The sequence below is a fragment of the Chelonia mydas genome, chromosome 1 (assembly GCF_015237465.2).
Source record: "Chelonia mydas isolate rCheMyd1 chromosome 1, rCheMyd1.pri.v2, whole genome shotgun sequence".
Taxonomy (NCBI): Eukaryota; Metazoa; Chordata; order Testudines; family Cheloniidae; genus Chelonia; species Chelonia mydas.
The window spans coordinates 244,881,008-244,902,230 of NC_057849.1; the positions used below are offsets into that span (position 1 = coordinate 244,881,008).

General features: G+C 42.3%; 1 protein-coding gene across 4 annotated transcripts in view; it reads right to left on the reverse strand.

The window, feature by feature from the left end:
• The window catches only part of DGKI (diacylglycerol kinase iota), a 284,192-nt gene that overhangs the window by 261,967 nt on the left and 1,002 nt on the right, over nt 1-21,223 (reverse strand). The gene's annotated exons all lie outside the window — the stretch shown is intronic.

Genomic DNA, 21,223 nt, shown 5'->3' on the forward strand with positions numbered 1-21,223 from the left:
GAAATTAAACATACACTTGGAGAGCACCTTATTACTGCACCCTCCCATTCAAATGCTTCTGGGCTGATTATTAAATACTGCTTGGAAAAATAAGGGTTAAAATACATTTTCAAAATATGCAAATGTCAGATGGCAATTAGCACTGGAGAATCAGGGGTTGCTCTGCTTGGAAGAGTCAACTGGCTGGCATCCATATCTGGCATGGAAATCTACCAGCAAATTTCTAACTGATAGCAGAACTGGAACAACTAAAGTGGCCCCTAAGCAGCTGCCTCTACATCTATGAAAGAAAGAGAGTGGGAGGGGATTTTCCAGAGCACTGTACCTATCCAGTAAAAGTAAGTTGCAGGTAAGGTACTGTATCCTATCCAGTAAAGGGTTGCAGGTAAGTGACACCAAACACACAGGGAAAGAGGTATGTGCCAATCTGGGGCACAGGGGAGAAGAAAAGAGAGTTTCTCCCACACTGGGGAGGATGAGTAATACTACTCCTCACAGCCTTCACATACTGCTTCTCTCTAAGCACTTTGCAAAGCTAGGTAGGCATTGCTGGGGCAGAACCCTTGAAACCCGAGCCCTACAATCAGAAGGCACAGATGGAGCATGAAGGAAGAGTAGCAGGCAGCAAGCATTACAATGTGCCTCCTATTGCTCCTTGTCAGATGCCAACTGGACAGAGCTGGGCTGCCTCAGCTGGAAGGAAGATCCAGTACTCCATGGAAGTCAATAGAGAATCTATATTAGGATGGCTGGGCTAAGTAAAAGAGCTTGTCAGAGAGGCAAAGATTCTTTTCTATGTGGTTTTAGTTGGGTTGGATTTAGGGACCATTTAGTCTTAATCCATCCCGAAACTGGGTGCAAATGTAAGGATGAGGTCATGCAAGATACCATGGCAATTCATGTATTCAGATGCCAGGCAAAACAAGTATGTTCAATTAGTACGGTTAGACCAAGACAAAAAAGGTCATTGCCAGACAGATATACAGCATTATCACTTTCAAAGCCCCAGAAGTGCAGGAGAAAACACAGGGCTTTACAAGCACTGGCCAGAGTTTGGGATTTAATCCACTGCCAATCATTTTTAAAATATCAATTTTTGCATTAACTAAACAAGCTCTTGTGAAGCTGATACAGTATCTGTGACAACGTGCTCTTTGGATGGCATAAAGATGGCAACTTTGGCAAGCCCCTGTGATTGCTTTTGTTCCGTCAATTCATACCCATAAAAAGCAGCATCAGCTGCTGGGGAGAGAAGAGGACTCATGAAATTCTTGGATATAACTTTGGTGTAGGAGGTAGATGTTGTTTTGTGGTAAGGCAAAAAGGTTGTGCGTGCTTACGGGTAGGGGGAAGGAGAAAGGGTACAAACTCTCAGATTCTGTTCGTGAAACATTTCAGGTTTGCCCATCACTAATTACACTCCTTTTGACTTTGCTCTAAAAGCCTTGTGTCAGTGAACTTCCAGCAAGGACTTCCTCCAGAGTGCATCAGTGCTTCTCCTTCAGTCAACTAGGGGAGAGAAGGGACAGGACCGGTCAAAAATGGGGGAAAATATACAAAAAATATATATTTCTCCATGTTTGTGTAGAAATTATTTTTCCAGTGTCAGTTTAGGGTGGTGGTGAAGGGTTGCTTTTGTTTTTTGGTTGGGTGGGTTTTGACCAGCTAGAGAGACACAGGGCCCAGTTCTCTTCTGATATGGACCCTTTTTGTTGCTTCACTAGTGCAAATGGGCCATAAAACTGACAGATCTGCCCAGCTGGAAACTCCCCTGTGTAGGGCAAATACATGAGTGGTTTAGATCAAGTTAGCGACTCTATATGCCCCAAGCCCCTACCACATCTCCCAGTGAGGCTGGTAAAAAGAGGGTGTTGTCAACACTAGTTTCTGGTTATTCCTGTCTATCAGAATGGCCCTTTAAAGCCATAGGCAGTGTGGTTTAAGTCACACTGAGGCTGCTTTAATTTACACATTTACAAGATGCCTGAGTCCCTCAGGCCCGGGGCTGCTGCGGCAGGGGAGAGACACCTCTCCCCCAACCCCAGCCCCAGGGCTGCTGCAGCCATGGAGAGATGCTCTACCCCAGCCCAGGTGCTGCTGTGGAGAGAGAGGGCTGGGGGACTTCTCTCTCCCTGACGCAGCCCTGGGCAGCCTGCAGCCCAAACCCCTCATCCCTGATCCTACCCCAGAGCCCGCACCCCCAGCCGAAGCCCTCACCCCCTGCATCTCAACCTTCTGCCCCAGCCCTGAGCCCTCTCCCAGATCCTGAACCCCTCATCCACAGCTCCATTCCAGAGCGCACACCCCCAGCTGGAGTCCTCACCCCTGCATCCCAACTCTCTGCCCCAGCCCTGAGCCCCCTCCCGCACTCTGAACCCCTTGGCCCCACCCCGATGCACATCACCTCCATATTGGCGCACATAAAAAAATTCATTCTGCACATGGATGGGAAAAATTAGAGGGAACATTGACCAGATCCCTAGAAAAATCTGCTGTTCTACATTCCATTTCCCATACACACCTCCTCTGCCCCCCCAAACATGAGTTAACTAAACAACACTAAAAAATAGAAGCAACAAACTCGTGCCCATGCATAAACCTGCAGGCACTTTCTTGCCAGCAGTTCCCATGCCAGTGTCACTCTCGGCTGCTCTCTTACACCACATCCACACACCCCACTCCCCCCCGTTATATAGTAATAACTGCTCAGCGGTCTTTTGCTAAAACACCGCTGCCTGAGCAGTCTGGGTCACAACAGCAGTAGCAGCAGCAAGTCAAAACAAAGCAGTTGTTGTCTTGCTCTGACAGAATGCAAGACACACTGACTGGAGAGAAGAAACCAGCAGAATACTAGAAAGGCAATTCAAATTCTTCCAGCTTTCCTGTGTAAAACGTACAGAAACATAGCAATACCCTCATCACCCCATCAATGGAAATGGAATGGTCCACTGGCCATTGCACTGACGAAATAGGCCATGGGGGCTGTTGAAAGCAAATGATGTAAGAGGCTGAACATTTCATAAAGTGCTTCAGGTCCGTTCCTAGGAGCTTGGGACAGAACATCCACACTTGCCTGATTCAATTTGCTCTCTCTGCTAACTAGCCTTTAGGAGCAAATGAGGCAAAAGCTAAGCTATCAGCCACCAATTCTGCAATGTTCTAGCTCCAGAAGTCACCATGTTCCTGATACAACCAGCTACAAAGACAAAACTCATTAGAGGTTAAAGTGGCCTTTCCCAATCATGTCAGCAATGAAATGGTTAAGCTACTTTGATTTCAATTCTTTTAAAAATGGTATTACTTTTAGGCCCCTGTGTTTATTCCTCAAGTAAACTGTAGCAGAACATTAACCCCAATGGCATTTTTCCACACCTAAAAAGGGAAATAAAAAAATACATGTGGATTCACACCTGGATAGTCCATGTCAGGGAAATCTGTGGCTCTCTCTTTTTGTCTCTCAAGCTGGTTTACAAAGCTGCTCGCTGATACATCCTGGAAAACTCAAAGCAATATTTTTTTTAGAAACAACTCTGTTCTTCTATTGTATATCTACTGCATTTCTCTGAGCCTGGTTCTTTATTTGGAACAATGTTTTGTATAAAAACAGGAGCTTTGTTTTGTTTTTTAAAATGCATCTGTTCCAGCTGCTTACTCCTCACTTAAAACTCATAATTAATCCTCTTTTTATGACACCATAATTGTTTCCACAGCAACCAGTTGTGATGTCAAACAGGATTACAATTTTAGGTAGAATCATAAGTAGAATTAGCTTCTTATTTATGTATTTGTTTAAATCCGTAACAGCTGTTATGCCTGATCAAACCACTGACCCATCAAGTCCAGCATTTTGCTTCCAGAGGTGGGCAACCAGAAAAACAAAGAGCAATGTACCTAGTCAAGTGTGGAAAGCTATATCTATATAAAGAAGACTATTCCGCTCCAACCTCTGCAGGTGACTCCTTTGCACGGTGAAGCATGAACGTTGGTAACTATCATAACTTTTTGAATGTAGATAGTAGTGAGCCTGGCCGCAAATGTGATTCATGTGCATATTAAAGTCTCATACTTCTTTGAATCCTGCTAAACATTTTGCTTTGATGATTTCCTGCAGCAGTAAATTCCCTAATAAATGCACATGAAACAAACAATTATATAGGGCAAAGAAAGGAGAAGCCCCTGAGCACACTTATTTTATATCTTTTTATTCCACTCAAACTAAATAACCTCAGTCTATCATCTTTCCTTCTGCGAAATAATCACAACCACTCCAATGCCTTACGTAATTTACAGTAGCCTTCTCTAGTCCTTTTCCATTTCAGCTGCATCATATTTTTGAATTTTCCAGCAAACAAGAGTTACAAAGAGAGAGAAGAAAAAGGAATCAAAAGACCCAGATATCCGCAACCATCCAGACAACATCAATCACCATATCAACAATTCTTAAATGTCATTGATGAGGTATAAATGTTTGGTTTCCCCTTTAGTTTTTTCTTAAATTTAGTTTTTATCATTCCAATGAGGTTAATAAATGTGGGTCATTAATAAGAACTATACTAATTTTAAGGGGTGACTGGCCCATAAAAGTGGAAATATGAGAGCTGTAAAGATGGGTGAGTGTTACATCCCAACATACACACCTTTCACCAAGTATATACAGTCATTCCCAACAAGCTGGCTCATGGTCCCCTGCCCCAGACTGATTGGATATGGACTATTTAAGCCCAGCACCTATTAGGCCTGATCCTTCAGGGAGATGCCTTTTCAGCCCTAAAATTAGAGATTAATTTCATTCTATGTACCTATGTGAGCAACACTCATAACTGAGCATCTAATCCCAGTTATCCCCACAAGACAGAGTTAATGTCCAATAATGGCCTGTTTTTTTCTTAAATCCTATTGAGGTGGATTCTGACAAGAGCAAAGAATTCCAGACAGTAAATATTCTCTGGGAAAGGAAAAACAAAATAACTTTTAGAATGTAACTTAAAATCTTTCTGTTATTCATTTAGTCTCCAGAAAAGGTGCTGGTTTGACAGCCCTGGGGAATAAGCTCTCTATTTATCCACAGAACAGGTATAGAGTAGTATGGACAACAATAGTGCAGGCCTCCCCATGTTGCCCTGTCAATGAGCCTCAACCCTGATGTGGAGGGTCCATCTCTCATGGTCAGACGGTAGTTCAGTCTCCTCTCTGCAGAAGCTACCAGTGAAGGTATCAATTAGTGTTAAATGTAATACTAGTTCCTGTAACAGATCCTTTTCCAATGGAAAAATTAATGACCCAACTCATTTCATATAGGCCACCAGCCTTCAGATAATTACTTTCAGCCATTACTAGAGTTAGCTGAAACTCATTCTGAATCAGAACAAAAACAAAAATTTCATAATATCCTACTTAAGTGAAATTGGGGGCAGGGGGGCCCAGGGGATCATTTTGGGTCAGTCATTCCAAGTCTGACTTTATTTTATATTATGATCTAATAATATAAAATAAATATCAAAATGCTTTTTTAAAAAGAAATGTCAAAACAAAATTGAATCAAAACTGACACATTCCCACTGAAAGTTTCAATTTCAACAAAACAGCATTTTCCAATGGGGAAATGTTCCCTTAGAAAATTTAATCAGCTCTAGTCACTACCAACCTGGGTCAGATTTGAACAACAACGGCATTATATATCATAGTACCTCCACAGACAGAGAAGAGGGTATGTGAGCAGCAGATGCTATGTTTTAATTCTGATAGAGAATTTTTTGGTTTTGTTATTATTTTGGGAGATACCCATGTGTTTTCTCATTACTGCTTTGTTTGAATAGCTCCTTGACAAAAGTCTCTCTGCAATACCTCTTAAGCTTTTACATGCATACACCCACTGCCTAGAAGACTCCACTGTGATGCATTCTTTAAGCCTACCTGCTTGTTTGTATTATCTACTTGTTTGTATACCTCTGTCATTAAAGAGCTGAGAGTTGACATCCTCTATTTTGTCTGTGCATGTTTAATGCTACCTTGAATAGATAGTCTGAGATGATCTCACTATTTTGCATTTATCCCAGTATTATTTATGTTTGATACATAATAGAAGATGGCTTGTGTGAATGTATAGTAAATTTTCCTCATTGTTTTACAGCCTTGCTGTGAAGAGCTGTTAGAACAGATTCACAATGGGCCCAACATTTCCATCAAGCAAATAGCATTCTCAACACCTGACAAATTGTGACACCATCTTCAGAATGACTGAATCAGAACAATGCTCCAGCTGCAACAATCAGATGGAGGAGGGGTGGAAGATGATACCCAGTCAGAGAGAATCATAAACAAGGCCTTGGGGCGTGGGGCGGGGGAGGGGGGGGAGACGGGGGCGGGGGAAGACTGCCAACTCATGGACTTCCCTGTACGAGAGCCAGAAGACTTTCTAGTTCAGAGCTGCACTTTCTGCAGTAGTGTCAGCGTGAAAGGAGGACTGGAATCCTGACACACTGTTGCATGACCTTTCTGAGACAGCAGTGTGCTTCTGCTGTTGGAGAAGAGTTAAACTCTTCTCCCACACTTCATGTCAGGAGCGGATTAGCCGAAAACTGAGACCATGGGCTCAAAGGGAAAAAAGCCCTGTCCCCTCTCTCTTTCTCTCTCTCTCACACACACATGCACTAATGGACTTTTCTAAGCTCAAAAGCCATGCTGATAGATAGCCTTATCTGTAGTACCTGTTCACAGCTGGAACCATCCTTTCTGTACCCCAATCTCCTCTCAAATTTTTCTCTGTCCCACTGTTGCTTGTGTGAGCTTTCTGAGAGGGTAAGGATTGGGATTCCAACATTAACTGGCTGAAAATGCCTGAAAGTCTGATCAGGGCCACTATGACGACTCCCTGTTGGTGCTTCTTTCTATGGCCTGACATTAAGCACATGTCTGAGCTTTCTGAGCACATCTCCTCATGCACCCTGTGTCCTGTAGGAGGCATGGACCCAGGGTTTTCATTCAGAGAGATGTACAGCTGTGAAACGTGGCAAAACGAGCATTGGTGACAGAAGGGCAATACCATTTGGTGGCTGCTTAACAATCTACATAAACGGAGCTGGGCTCTTGTCTTGTCCCATCCCTAGCAAATGAAATCCACTATTAAAAAGATGGCACCCTCTTGGAAGGCTCAGGAGAGAGAGAGGCCAACGGCTGAAGAGGAATTAAACGATCCTCTCACTCCACTAACTTGGGGCTGAGGCATAGTTAGTGCATGACGGAAGGTTACACGGCTGCTATCTGTGGTGCTCCTTTCTTGTGAACAAACAGAGGCCCTCAACTTCTAGGGTGTATCAATGCAGCACCCTTTATAAAAAACAAGACTGACTTTTTTTTTCCCTCTAACATTATGTTATTAATTACCATCACATCAGAGGAGAAAGAAGAACAGAACCCCAATAGAATCAGTGACAAGAGCATTTAGATAACAACACTTGTTCCTTCATCTCCTTCAAAACCTCTAGGTCCAAAATGCAAAATGGCAGAGGAGGGGATAAGCAGGAGGGGAAAGGAAGGAGCCAGTACTGAGGGCTTCAATGGCTATGGGTTTCTCTTTTTCTGCACCCAGTTTTTATGGCTGCATTACTTTAATTCAATACAACATCAGATTTTAACAAAAACACTGAGCACAAAACCTCCCTCAGAAAAGGAGGGAACTGCAAAGCTAAGCAGCCATTGACTGACAGGTAGATGGTGTTTTCACAATCCTATCAAAGCAGATGACAGAACCATATTCAGCTATCTTCGTCTTCCACTCTGGGGAAAGGAGAAGGGACAGCATGATCAGTGAGAGAGATTAGTGGAGGCTTTTCCCTAAACTTCATTGCTACCTGATCTCTGGCAGCTTCCCTAGATTTGAGATGAGAAATTGCACTGAACAGCTTGGAGCCTAATGCACCACTTGGAACTGAACTTACTGAATCTTGTTTATCTGGATGACCATACTGTCAAAATAAAAATAGCTGAACACTGCACGAGAAATCTCTCCCGGCTACGAAGAACAATCAGCAAACTCATCTGAGGTCTCTGTCTAAACATGTATAGGGCAAAAGAATAGAAACTGACTTTAAAAACAAAGAAAAACCATGCATGAGTCCTTTGTGAAACAGATATCTTAGCTGGAGAGCACACACTCCGAGCTAGATTGTGCCCTGCACTGGACAATACAGGTGCACAACAGAAAGAAAAGAAGACACAAGAAGCTGTCTCCAGCTTCAAACCATGCACTTCAGCCTGATGGAATGTAACTGGGAAGCAGAGGTGCAGCTCTTGGTTAGTGTCATTGGTGGCACCAGGCTCCCCAAAGGGGCAAAGCAAGGGGCAAGGCCATGGACTTTGTCATGAGCCAGCAGAGCTGAGCCCACTCGGTGGTAGTGCACGGCTGCATCCTTTCCAAAAGGTGGTGGAACTTCTCCCCCAGTATACACTCCCCTCCAGAGCCCAGGGAGGAATTCTGAGCCCAGCCACAATTCCTCCAGCAGTCCCTGCACCTGCACAGCTTCCCCATGTGCCCCTCTCAAGGGGGCTTAAAACCACAGCATACTCCTCAGTGTACAATTGTTTCCCTCACACTCACTTTTGAAGACAACCACTTGGGAGACTGGATAGCTCAGGGAACAGATAGTGAGGGAAGAGGACTTTCACCTCTAGGTCATTGGTTTGATCACAGACCAAATCAAATGGTGTCTGAACATGATCGGTTAGCTGCTTGAACGCCTATGTGAAATGAATTATTGGTCTCAATCCAGCTTCTAATGGACCCAGTATTACAGCTGACACCAACTATCCCTCAACCCACATGTCAGTCTAGTCAGTAGCTCTCTCCTCACTGCCGACCGTGGTGCAGGCAGCCACACACACATTGTGCACAGTGCATACCATCGGCAATGGTGCCAAGACATCAGTGTTGGACCCTCCTGGTGCAAGAGCTGGCCCCAAAGAAGTGGTGAGAAGCAGCGCTGGCAGCTTCACTGCCCACCCACGTTTGGCCCCCACAGTCCCTCCATCATAATGTGGGGCAGCAGGGAGGCCTGCGGCATACCATGTGAAAAATTTCTGGGGGCACCCCGACTGTCCATATGATGAAATGACTCATCATCTTAGCAAGATGATGACCTACATCATGAAAACATGAAATGAAAGGCAGGTAGCAGATCCAGATCTTCAGGGCCAAAAATAGCCCATCAAGTCGCCCTACAGTACCAAACGAGAATGATTCAAATTGCTATCCAGTCTGGTCTCTTGTTTGCTTGTAATATGGATCCTGGTTGCAATATGACACAGGATTCTCCACACTGATGGTTTCCAGCATTCCCCACCAGCAGCTTTATGAAAGGGTGCTTTTTTGTGGGGGGGGAGAGGAACAGATTTCTCTCATGCTGATTGTGGAAACTCCAAAATCAGGCTCTCTCATCCGCCTTTTACAAAGAAGGTGCCTATACCAGTTTGTGATCACTGCAACATATCCTGTCTTTTTAGGACTTAAGGAATTCCATAACTGCAAACATAACACAGTGGGGGGAAAACAGCTTATGCTGAGCTTCCTGACTGTAAAGCCACAGAGCAGCACTGAACTATCAAACCTATGCCAGCCACAGGAGACAGGAAGAAGCTGATCTCAAGCAGGTTGAACAACAAATATAGCTATTCACTATGGAATGTGAAGTGCAGTACATGTACACATGGGTGTTCTTCATCCATGTCTCCACACCCTGCTGCCATGCAACTTGAGGTACACCACACTGCGTGCAGAGCATAGCTGTGCTGGTAACCATCGGAAAACAGCAGGAGGGACAAGAGCAGATTCCAGGTAAGCAGAGCAACAAGCCAGGGAAGGAAACAGTGATCGTACAGTGAGACACCTTGGGGACGGGGGAGAGGAGTCAGGGAGAAGGGAGGGCACGGAGAAATTAAATGTTCTATCATGATAAAAAAAAATTCCAGAAACAAAAATAAAATAAGAAACTATTCAACCCACAGCAAAATATATTGGCCTGGAAGAAAGAGTGACAGCTGAATCTGCTGGCTACCTGCAGAGGCAAAATGAAAAATAAAACATGGCTTTCCTCTGATCTGACACAAAGCCCAATGCTCCTGAAGATTCAGGCTGCTTGGGCACTGCTGACTCCTTCATCAATGTCACTTTAAATCATATAAAGGCCTGAAGGTGACTTCAGCACCACAGTGGGGTGCGAAGTCCTGTGAGTCTGAGCAGCAGAAATTACACAGGTACTGTATGAGAAACATCCCTCCAAGTAAAGGCAACAAAGGCACTTTTCATTTGCTTCCAGTCTGCGTGGGTTCATACATAGCCCCTGCGTTTCACTTTGTGTTTCAGAGTCCAATTACCCTCAAAACTCACAATGAAACTTGTCCACATCTGTGGAGTTTAACTTGATTTTGGGGAAGCCATGGGTCTTAACTAGAGTAAATGATGGATTCTCTGTAACTGAAGTCTTTACATCAAGATTTGAGGCCTTCCATACCTCAGGCAGAGGTCATAAGCGCATTGCAGCAGTGGGTGGGTGAGGCTCTGTGGCCTGCGATGTGCAGGAGGTCAGACTAAATGATCACGATGGTCCCTTCTGGCCTTAAAGTCAAAGTCGATGACTCTTGGTCTCCTAGCGTGTTGACTCAAAACTATAACTCAGCCTAAAATCTGCAAAAACTGAGGGCCTGACCCTGCAAGCTCCCCACACAGGGAACCTCACTGACATCACTAGGAGAGATCCACACACAAAACCCCATAGGAGGCAGTCCTTAGTTTGTAATGAAATCCAGTGGGTTTTCACAACAAAAAGTCTTGCACAGACATACTCATGGGATCATTTGGTAATTAGATAAGAGCGTAAGAACTACCCCCATTACCACCCCCAGAGGAAACTCATTAGCAGGCTAATGAAATAAAGTAATGATACAGTATCATGTCAGAGAAGCATTCTCATCATCTTTTTATGCTAAAAAGCTTGAGAGCCGTTTCATTTTCTCTGTCTTCCCCAGCCCCCAGAGTTGTCCCAGCACCCTGGAGAGCATGATAAAACAGCATAAGGGACCAGTTTCTAAACAAAGTGGGCTTCTAAGTGGCACAACTCTCATCAGCTTTGATGAGATATGTGCAGTTCAACCTTCCCCTACCTCTCTAAAAGTGTATCCCAAAGGGTCAAATTCCCATATGGCATACAATTTGGAAAGGACTATCAGGCCATCAGAGCATGTGATTTCATTTCACCTTTAAGAAAAGCCAAATGCTGGAGCACTTGTTTGGGGAGTGAAGGAACATCACATAAAAAGCATGATGTCTTTCACAAGAAAAAGATTTACACACCAAGTTGGTTTTAACACCACAAGTTCTTCTGTTTCTTCCTGTGAAGACTAAACATGTCCCAGCCAGAACTTCCCTGCTCACTCCTCTTACACACCATGACTAGACATAGCCTGTTTCACACCCACATGGCACACTCATAATCCTTCTGGCAGTGAAAAGGTGACATGATTTTTAAGGGCATCTCCACTTCTTAAATTGACTGAAGGGGATGATGTTGAGAAGGTTCTCGCATCCCTGCCCTTCCGTGAGACGAGCCCAAGGTCTCCACTCCCAGCTCCTGCCAGTCAAGTGTTTCCGAAGAAAACCAGAAATAGAGCCCATGTCTCCCAAATGAGAGTGCCGGGTTCCCACCACTGGACAAATGGCCCATCCCAGAAATACTGTCTTTCAAGTGGATCCACACTGTATAACCCAGTCCTGTTCTAGGGTCATCGACCACTATCGCCTGTGCAATTACACACTGTTTTTACGTGAATTCAGTGCTGGTGAAATGTGTGTGACTGGCAGCCCAAAAGATTGAAATCCTGTATGTACTCGTGCCCTGTATTCCTTCACACAGGTATAGGATGGGAAATGGTAGTGCCAGAGTCCATCCCAGTGTCCAAAGACACCCACCCTTTATAAAGAAAATAACAGAACTATAGCCAATGATCATGAATTCCTTACAGCCAGTTAGGAAGTATTTAATAAAGCTGCTACTCCTTAACTTTCACACTGAGTCTTCTTAGTGTGCTACTTGCAGGGTCTCAGAAATCTGGGACACTATGCTACCCAATGGTGGCTTGTGGCTAATGTAGTTCTTTCAAAATGAACTGCCACAATCATTCAACATGCAAATAATTTGGAACCAAAAATTTGACTACATGCACGCCACTAACGAGATGAAGTGATAATGTTCTTGCACCTGCCTGCCCTCTGACTCTCCCCCTCCCACATTTTTTCTGAAGTCGCTGTCTTGATTCTCTTATTTCCTTTTGAAGAGAAGGAACTGTTTTGTCACAGACTTTGTGTGTGACCTTGAGCAAGTCACTTTATCCTTCTGTGTCTTAGTTTTTCCCATTTATAAAATGGGGATAATACTTCCCTACCACTGAGAGACTTTTGTACAGCTTAATGAATTATTTTTAAAGCACTTTGAGGACCTTGGGTGGAGCGTGACAGAGAAGTATTAACTTTTGAGGCTTGTCAAAGTGAGGAACCAATCATACCTGGATCAAGCCGGCATGACAACAAATATAGTACAGGGTTTTATTTTTCCCCAATGAAACTCTATTGCACCCAAGTCCTAATCCACCACACTGCCTGCTAATCCACTTATGGGCCTTTCCTCAGCAGAGACTTCCAAGAGTGCCACGTTGTGTGATTGTTTTGTAACATGAACAAATTCTCATTGGCAGCAAGGATAAGAATCCCTAACAACTTTCCCAATTCTGTCCCCTAAAAATGCTACATTTCATATAAAACCAGAAGGCAAAACCAGGTTTCAAGAGGACAATGGACCGGCACATGAACTCACTTAAATTTCTCATCTTTCTTGTTTGATCACATACAGACATAACTAGACCATCCTGATAGCTTCCCTGGAAGTTCAAGATGCTACTCATTGAGACACCCCAGTGGAGAAATGATTCTGAAATTCTTGCACTATGGAAGAACCAGTGGAGGGAGGGAGGGCGAAGAATCAGTCAGATGCATTCAATCCCCTGCACTGAGGATGGTTAGCTGGTGCAAGGAATAAGAAGGGAAACTGTTAGAAGAATAAGAAAAAGGAGCCGTCTAAACCAGGAAAAGCCTAATCAGTCTGGTTTAAAGTCTTTAGTTGTCAGTTCTGAGATGTGACCCTTCTTGGCATAACACCTTCAATCAGAAATGAGATAGTTCAGAAGACCAAGGGCCTTCACTCTGCAAAAACATTCACATTCTATTTACATAAATATGAATGACCACAGCTGAAAGGAAAGCTGAATAAAGGAAAAACACAGTAAGCCATATACAAGGGTTAGCAAAACAATGGTTGCTAATGATGTCCCTTCTTATTCCTCCATATACATTCACATAAAGCACACATGTACAGAGCCCAAAGAATACACAGCCCAGACCTATGTTCTCACATTCATAGGCTGTACCCCACAAACTAAGCCCACAGATATATTTAGTACAGAGCTAAGTTCTCTCTCCATCACACACACCACAGATAATTTTTACAACAGATCCTACAAAATACATGGTCAAATATACACAACATACATACCTACACTGGTCAAAAATACACACACACACATGCACATACACTCAAATATACACCCTCCTGCATACAGATGAATTTATCCACACATCATCTTGCCTGCCCACACAAACAGAACCCCGTGAATTACTCATCACAGACCCATGGTCACAGACTCCTACAGCCTCTGTGTACACACACGCTCACAAAAATACATTCCATTTTCTCTCCATTTTTTGAATTGCCATTCTTCACCTCTCCCACCCCTAAGCAGGTTCTCTCTGATGTGGGTGATGATTGCTCAAACTGCTCAGAACTCCCAGCGCACAGGAAAGAAAACCTGCTAGGGCACTCAGGTGAACAAGATGATTGAGCTAATATATCACTCCAGCCAAAACATAGTATGCAAACCCTTGTAGACCAACAGCAGCGAAAGGGGTTCCTCTACCCCACACTCTGTTTCATTTCAAGACAAGACTCCTCCTGTCAAGACTGCAGCTAAAAGAAGCTGCCAAGAGAGCTGCAAGTCTCTCCTGCTTGCTTTTGTTTTTTAATATCTGGGAAAGCCTTTGACTGATTATCAGTGTCACATGCTAGGACTGTGCTGGATTTACAGCAAAATAAACCAGAGAATTAGTGAGTTGGAAAGAGCACAGAAGGTAGTTTTGCATCTATGTGTCAGCTTCCCAGCAGCCTGACCAGAGAGCCAAGTTCAACCAAATAAAAAGCTCTCAGGAGCCACATGAGGTTGCATGCAAATCATTTTGTCAACACTGATACTGTCTCAGGTGAGACATGTGGATTATTGGATTAGGTACTCCATGGGAATAACAGTAATGAAGGTGTTCTCACCCTGTGTGGCACTGATTCCACTTTCATTAGCTAACGCTTTTCACCTGGGGCAGTTGCCAGGCAATCCTAGACTACAGTTTTGTACCTATGCTAAATAACACTTTATTATGCACATATACGGGCCCCGATTCATCAAACCAGGTAAGCATGTGCTTAATTTAGAGTAGTTCCATTGCAGTCAATGTGACTACTTATGTGCTTAAAGTTAAGCACAAGTAAATACTGTACCTTGCTGAATCTGGGTGACGGTGACTTTCGTCCAAGAATATTACAGAGGTTTACAAAGACGAACAAGTATTATCCCCATGTATCAAATGAGGCAAGTGGGATACATGGTCTAAATTTTCAGAAGTGGACATTAATTTTAGGTGCCCGTATTGAGACATCCAGGGCCCGATTTTCAGGGGTGCTGAGCACCCACAACTCTAAAATGAAGTCAAAAGATGCTGTGGGTGCTCAGCACCTTTGAAAATCAGACCCCATATACATTAAGTTGGGTGCCTGAAAGCTAAGGTACCCTACTGAAAGTTTTTGATCAAGTACTTTCTTCCAAACATTACACAGCTAGTTAGTGACAGAACTGGGAATAGAACTCTGGTTTCCTCAGCCACAGACCTAAACGCTAGCCACTAGAACATATTATTTCCCTGGCTCTCCACTGATTTGGTGCAACCTACCCCATGTAATTCTCTAACAGACTTCATTCTCCTATACATCATCATGGAGCACTACACTGCTATGCCACTAGCTCGGTCATCTTGAAAGTATGTGTCACAAAGCAAAATAGAAAAAGGAGAGTGAGTACAGGAATAGGGAAGGGTCAAATTTTGTAAACTTGGGGACTTTGTTCCTTAAAGAAAAATACAACAAAAACATTTTACCCATATGGGGTTTTAAATTAATTAATTAATCCTGCATTAGTACAGCCCTAGACTAGAAAATTTAGTAGGGTTCCCCCCCGCATCTTATTTTTAGGATTCATAGATAATGGATATATTAAAGTTCCCAAGTGAGTGGAAAGTTTTAAAAGCAACAGAAAACTTGATGGGTTGGGTGGTGAGAAGCAACTGCCCCAGAGTAAGGCTATTTAGTCATGGTATTATTTGTGCCTCTGAATGGTCATAGCCTCTCTTCATTTGCTAAGCAGAACTCAGAGCTTCCACGTCCATTTTCAAAGCATTATAAATAGTTTACAGGAGAGCTCTTTGGAGGCCTCACCATGTATGCAAAAGCATGAAGTTGATTCATTTTGCAGTAAATTATAAAAAAAGTGGTAATGCTTCAAGGGGGAAAGCAAAGCAGTTTGAAACGTCATATGTCAGTGTGTCCCATAACAGCATTACATGAAACTCAATAGAAGAAGGTTGTAAGCAGCTGTCATGGGATTGAGCCAGTACCTGAAACTTACTTTCTGACATGTGTTAAAGGATAAAAATTCGTCTCTTGCCATTTTGATATAGGATTACCTCTATAATTCACGTTGCTGACTGGGAGACCCATTAGGGATTAGATAATGTTGAGAGTAAGCAAACAAAATTATTAAAAGATCAAAGATACTCCATCACAGAAGGTTTTTTATTTTATTTTGACAAATTTAATTCAGTTTTAATTATTTATAATGCTTCATGGTACACTAGTAAATGTGCTGTCATAGTCTGTAAAAGTAATGAAGTCTTAGTAGTATGAGATGTCACCACAGCACTGTCTCTACCACTCAATTTTCACTGAAGTGAAGTGAGACCTACAGGAGTTTTGTGAGAATTATCGTGTTTGCAAGTGAGCGACGTGAGAATTACAGAAGTTCTGGTCTATTCTTTGCAATTCTGTTGCGGTCCAGACTCCCCCTTAGCTCCAGGATTATCCAGCTAAGTATTTATACCACATTAATCACTGGTTTCAGAGTAGCATACATGTTAGTCTGTATCCGCAAAAAGAAAAGGAGGACTTGTGGCACCTTCGAGACTAACCAATTTATTTGAGCATAAGCTTTCATTAATCATTGTGGTATCAAAGCACCTCATGGTCTTTGCCATGTATCAGACAGTGACTAGTTCCATCTGACCAGAGCCTCCCTGGGTTTTGTGGCCATTGCTGACAAATAATAATCATGGAAATTCCAATTACCAGCTTTAAAGAGTCACTTTTCTGACTGGAACTAGACTTTAAACAGACACAGTAGCACAGAAACACCACCCCCAACCACTTCCATTAGTAAAACTGAAACAATATTGTTTCCTATCAAGGCAGGCTGCATTAGCCTAATACAATGCATGATGAGTGAGTAGCCAGGCTGCTACATATTAGCAGTGCAGGTCTCATTCATTGTAGCTTCTGGACCAAACATCCTTGACAAACCCCTGAGCAAAAGCCATACACTGCTAAGGCTTCTAACGCCTGTCTAATACTCCATCAAATAAAGGTTGTCTCCCACAGGTCAAGGTGAAGACAGCATTAAATTTATGGATGACATAACCTATTCATAGGAAAGTTCTTTGGTGAATTTCACTTTAACACTTAAAAGACAGCAACTGACAACTTTTAAACAAGCAGAAAACCTTACCTTCATATTCCATGTGTCAAATACTTCATATTTCTAATACCACTAAGTACTAGAAGTGAAAGAAGTTTAAAGAGCCAATGTGCTTGTCAAGTTTTAGCGGGCTTGTTTACTTTTTAATATTTCTCTCCACTTAAATAATGAAAACCCACTTAAATAATGATGACCAAGAGAGTGCAGTGTCATTTTTGTTTATACTCAGTTTAATTTTAAGGTTTATAAACCTGCTATGGTTCGGGGTTTCAAATGTGTCAGGATGTTGTCTATCTTAAACCTTTCATTGTCTGTTTTCTTTAGTGGAAACATTTCTACTGATCATCAGTTTGACAAAAGCTGCTTTTAACAAAAAAGTAAAGTTTGGACTAAAGTTAAGTTGACAGTGTCCCTTTTAAGTGAAATATATGAAGTTTGCCCAGGCAAAATTCCGGGTGGATGGGCGGGGGGGGGAACTTTCCCAGCACCTTTATGTGATAACATGCAAAGAACTCAACATAGCTAATTAAATGTCCAGCTAGGTCTTGTGATTTTAGGGGTAGTGCTCCTCGAAGGACCAGAGTTAGCAGAGCTTTTGCTTCGTGGGAGAGGCATCTGTTTTTGCCAATTTCTGTGGAGGATGGAGGCGAATTTTTCATTAAATCAATATATTTTTAAAATGATAAACTTAAATTTGTAAGCCCAATATTCATATTTAGTTGCTTAAGATGCTTACCACAATATTTGGGCAGTAAAAATCAGCACTAAAATGGCTGCTGGGGTGCTTGTATTCCAATGTAAAGTCCCAGATATGGAAGAGGATTTCCCAATTTCGGTGCCTGAACTGGGCTCACAGGCAGACCATTTCCTCAACTTTCATCTAGACCAAACAGCCACTGGGCTGGCCACATATCCTTGATTTAGAGAAAATGCCACACACCCACAATGCTTTTTTACAATGCTGCTAAAGAGACTGTAAAATACATGTTACTTAATAGTTAAGGTCTAGCTGCAAAGCCCAGAGCCTGCTTCACATAACTATGTATTGAGACTACTCCAAGTCTGAAAATGACTAATCCAAGTTAGAAGGGCAAGTACCCCATCTGCAAGTGAAGATCTACTTAAACTGACTGTACATATGCACATATACATACTCAGCATACATACTATCTTATGCAAAAGCACAGGTAAGTGCCACATTCCCACTGTGTATGTAAATATACTGCTGGGAGGAAAACAGCAAGCAAACATCTATCCTAATAGTATGAGCAGCTTTTGGAGTAGACAGAACGTTTCATCCTCAAGTAGCTCTGCCAACATTCTCTTGGTATAGCCTGCAGATGGTATATGAGAGCTGGCAACACAATACACTTAATTGATTTTGGAGCACTATGTGCAACATGCCTAAGGACGCAAAGCAATTTCTTATGTGGTCTTCTCTAAATGCCAAATACAGATTAGATTTCACTATATAAAGGGACAAATATGCCCATGTATGCATGGCATGTATATATATATTACACAACTTCATTCCCAATTTAATAAATCAATCCCTGCACTCAGATACACTGGTCACATGAATGCAAACATTTACATCTGAATTAGGCTGCTTATTATAATTATGGCATAGCCCCTGTGAAACTAACAAGTTATATTTTCACAGTAACTACGTAATTACCCTAACCAGATCTTCTTACAGTGAAACAGTTGTTGCTTAGCAACTAAATGGGAGGACAAAAGGAATGGAACTAAGAAAAAGTAACCAAAATTCATGTACAACACAGGTTGCGTATGACAGGAAAGAGGCATACAAACACAGCACTTTAAAAAAAATTCCTTTCTTTCTTTCTTTCATTTTTCCCCCTTGCCCCTTTCCCAGAAAAACATCTCACCTCCTTCCCTGCCACTCATGTTCCACTTAGCCACTTGTCACCAATGCAGTTTTTACATTTATTTGCATGGGTCTGGGCTATTTTAAGCATGTTCCTGCTATATTCTTTTATGTACATATAAATACAGATGTACGCTTGTGGGTCAATATAATACACACACAAAGACAACCCTACATGAACCATTTGAAAGCCAGTGTGGTGCTTTGACTAATTTTTATTGTACTATTGTGTGAAGGAGTCTAAGTGCCAATATAAATAGAGTTTCCTGCACATTATACAGTCATTTGCATTTATAAATCCATTGCAGCACCATAATTTGCAGAGAAAAAAAGATAGTGATTTTTAGAGAGGAAAAAACAAACTCAGCAGTGCTTTGTACAAATCTTTGACTCTGGTGTTTGCTCTATGAGTAAATGAAAAAAGGAGCATTCCTTGCAGGAAATCAGTTCCAAAAAAAAAAAAAAAGTGTGTGGAAATCCCAGGATGCATAGAGAATTTATTTTCCTTTCCTCAGTCTAAATCAAGCAGAATGAATAATATGCCTCCAGAAATGGTTATTTAAAAGCTACTGAGAAAACCTCCCATTTCTAAAGGTTCAGGACTTGCTGCATGCTCACACATATGTGGGGAAAGGGTGAGGGGAGAAATCCCACCATTCCTCCCAAGCTACATTTATTATGAAACCCTTACATATGCACAGTACAGAAATGCGGGGGACCCAGTGAAAAGGCTCCTCATACTTCACAGTACCAGGGAAAGAGAACATGTTGCAAAGAGATTTGTAAGTGTAAGATACCCAAACTAATCAAATAAAGTGAACATATACAACTTGAATAGAAACACTTCCCAAATCTACTGCAAACCACATCCCTCTTGCACCAAATGCATGTTGGCTGGCAGATGTCAACATTTAGCACTGACCCTCCCTGGCTTATTAACCCACCTGTGGAGTTCCCGGTCTTCAGCTGCAACTGGCACAAGCTGCTGCCACAAAATGTACAATTTTTTAAAAAACCTACTGTAATAAAGTTATAAAAATATTGAAAGATGCTATATACACAAAAAGTTCAAGAGGAGGCCAGTGTCACTCACTAAGGACAGCCTAGTATGAATCACTCACAGCTTTACTCTCATCAGCTAAGCAGTCACCCCTTACTCAAAGTCAGAAGAAATATTCTCTATCCATACATGAAGTATTATTTAAATTCAACTTTAACTATGGAAAGGCAACATCTCCCCACAAGTATGTAATTACATCCTTTTAAACCATCACTGAGTGAGTGAGCGTGTGTGTGAGAGAGAGCAGCATTATTAACCTGACTAGAATATAAGGGGACAGCCCCAAAGTATTTTTAAGAAGCACCTCAGTGCTAGTGAAAGTTGTTGAGCTGACAGCCCTGGACACAGAAGTCCTGTTTTATTCTAAAGGCAGAATAGTAGCAGCTATATGATCTTCTTCCACCATCACAGTTAATGTGGCTCACCCCTGACAAAGGTGTGGGGTCACACTATGATGGGGTTTTGGGGGGGGATATGTGGTTGTAAATCTTCTAGAACTAGACTGAGGCCACCAACTTCTCTGACATGAGCCAAACACCTCTCACATAGTAACAATTTTCAATAGTTACTGACTTGGGAGCAGATGGTAACTGGTAACCTAAAACAGGAAGGACTCCATTAGCATGCCCTGAGTTATCAAGTGACAGAAATATATTTTTGAAAGAGGAATCTAGTTGTTTGAGTATCTGGTGTAAATGCATTGTGACAAAATGGAAAAAAAAACATGTCATAAAAGCAACACTACACTTCAGTTATACCAAATGCCCACACTTCCCAGGTGTTTGGACATGCTTGGCCTTTGGTCTTCTGCCTCACAAATCAGCCAAGTTGTGTGGGTATTCAGTATAACCACCCACATACTTTGTCATCTGCTAATGCTTACATAATGACTCACTTGGGGGTTGAGGGGGAGAGAAAGAAGACTTTCTCTTCATGACACTTTCCATAAAGAAATCCTGATGAGAAGCAGCAATGCCACAGGAAACGTTTTTGTGACCCCTTTCTAATAAATGTTTTGAGGCCCCAGAAATGATTAGCAACCTTAATTTTATTCTAAACAGCAAAACTCAAGAATCACTCCACTCCCCTGACAGTCAGGCAGTATTTCTGACCCTCTTTGGATTATCCTGAAGTCTGTACACACACACCTATTTGGAGGGTTATTGTAAACTAGATCATGGGTTGTTTTTTTTTGTTTTTTTTTTTTAGTGTAATCCAGATTGACTGGGGAAAATAAAAGCAACACAGACAATTATGGTGCTGCCCTCACCCTAATCCCTGACTCTGCAACATCATTCTGACAGCGTAACTCCCACAGCCTG